The 2253-nt window shown below is 40.7% G+C and overlaps 1 protein-coding gene across 1 annotated transcript in view; it reads right to left on the reverse strand.

Moving 5' to 3' along the window:
- Positions 1-2191, reverse strand: part of sparc (secreted protein, acidic, cysteine-rich (osteonectin)) — a 20042-nt gene extending 17851 nt beyond the window's left edge. Inside the window, exon 1 of the mRNA XM_020594121.1 lies at positions 2109-2191. The gene's annotated coding sequence lies outside the window, so the exon portion shown is untranslated. The remainder of the gene's footprint in view (positions 1-2108) is intronic.
- Positions 2192-2253: the final 62 nt, after the last annotated feature.

Genomic DNA, 2253 nt, shown 5'->3' on the forward strand with positions numbered 1-2253 from the left:
GCCGGCGGCGCTGCAAGTACCGGTCCCATCCAAATGCAGTATAGTACCATTTTAAATGCCTCAGTACCGCGGTACCATACTAGTACCGGTATATCGTGCAACACTACTTTGTAATAATTTTTTAGTATATTACTTGTGTCGTGTAGAAGAGAATTATTTAAGAATGTAATTATGTAAGAATGTTAACACGCTGTTAAATTTTTTTAGTATATTACTTGTGTGGTGTAGAAGAGAATTATTTATGTAGAGATACTGCTTGCAAACCAATGATGTAAGATGATGTCATGGGGTAGGACTGGATAAGTCTGACTTCTTCCTACTCCATTCAAGCATGTACTAGGTATAAGCAAATTGATATTGGATTAGCATTTGTTGGATATGTGTAAAATTATGTGTGTTGACATATCAACTGTCTTTACATGCTTGAAAGAATAAATCAAATCAAATCAAAAAATCAAATCAAAAGTAATAATTAAATGTTTGAAAAATAAACCCCCCACCAAAGCAGGTTTAGAGAGTGTCCGTTTTCAGCACCTAGTACATCTAAGCCCTACTGCTCTGTGGCTAGAAGTAGAACAACCATTTGTGAACCATGGTCATGAATCTATTGATATAACAGCCTCCACTCTTCTGCTTTCTATCCTTCCACCTGTCACAGATGCTGGGACTGAAGGCAGGGCTCTGTGCAGACCAGTCAGGTTCTTCCACATCAGACTAGAAACATCATGTTTTCATGGAGCTGGCCTTGTACACAGGGCCCTTCTCTAAACTTGTCACCAAGTTGGAAGCTTGGCAGCGTCCAGAATATCACTGAAAGATTTCCCTTCACTGGAACCAAAGGGTCGACAACACAAATCCGTAGCACTCCAAATTTCTGAAAGTCTGTCTCGCTGTTCCCGTTAGGCTTGAAGGCCTCTGAACTAACTCACAGAGCTTTTTAAACAGCTGGTGACTGATCACTATGGTAACCCGCATTCCTTTACATGAGCGTAATCAGAGTGGGGGAGTCAGAGATGTGGTGACGGGAGAGAGAAAGCCTTTTATTGCTGCATTTTTTGGAATCCAGGCTCACTCCTCCTCCTGTCACTCTTTGCCCCTTCTTTCTTGTTTCTTATCTGATCAGTTACTTTACTGTTACCAATTTCTTTCTCTTTTTTTTTTTACACAGAAAACACTGCAGAAGTCCACTGACAAAAATCTCAAAAAGCAATGGGGGTGCATCCAAACTAAACTGTGCCATTGGATTCATCTTTCCATAAAACATCTGTATGACAGTAGATAATCAGCTATTAGGAAAAACAACAAAAAGTTTGAAAATTGAACAATATCAACTTACTGTATGTGTCTGCATCCCCCTTCTCCCCAAAACCTCAACCCAAAGGCTTCCCCCACCCTCCTCCTCCTCCTCCTGTTGCCGATGTGGCACACAATACCCTCACACAGAATGAATTCTCATAATCACAGCTTGTTTACCTGCAGGAAGTGATTTTCCTCCCTGCTGTCTGAGCAGTAATTACATAGGAGACTGTCCCCTGAGGTTTGAGCCCATAGTTGCTGCCTTTTAAACCAGGTGTTTCTAAAGTTTAAAACAAAGTTTGACTCAAAGTAAACTACATGGAAACCTGAGAGATTTTCACCAAGAGCAGGGCAGGTAATTACTTGTGAATCAGTCGCAGGTAATCAAGGAAGACATATCCATTCCAGGTTTAATGTTGAAACTGTAGTTGGCTGATCGTGTGGTAAACTTTGAGAAGAAAACATTTTACTTTGGACAGAAAAAGAAACCATATACTTGTATATATGACAAAGTTGAAATCATTTCAGGAAAGACAATCTATGTTTAAAAGTTCAACTTTAACAAACTAAACTTTTACTTTATCACATGACTGTACTTTATCATGAAAAGCTAAAACTCAAACTTGTTAGAAAGTTCTTGCTATCTTTCATCATTGTGTCCTTCCTGTACCCTCTGCAAACTAAATCTTGCAGTCAAAATGATAAAATTGTTATGTCTTCTGCAGAGCAAATAGAAATGGCTCGAAGCAACCCAGAGTCACTTATTAAACTGAGTCAGGAGATGCCGTGCAGGGAGAGACTAGAGCTCTTACCTTTGGCTTCGTAGAGCAGGGACACCAGGAGAGAAGTCAGCCTTGTGCGGGGCCCAGAATGATTTAACTGCCTCACGAGTTCACTCACAGACTTTTCCAGTGGGACGTCCCATTCTGGACTCTGACACACCCCCAGCCCCTTCAC

This window comes from Monopterus albus, unplaced genomic scaffold, assembly GCF_001952655.1.
Source record: "Monopterus albus unplaced genomic scaffold, M_albus_1.0 scaffold21.1, whole genome shotgun sequence".
Lineage (NCBI taxonomy): Eukaryota > Metazoa > Chordata > Actinopteri > Synbranchiformes > Synbranchidae > Monopterus > Monopterus albus.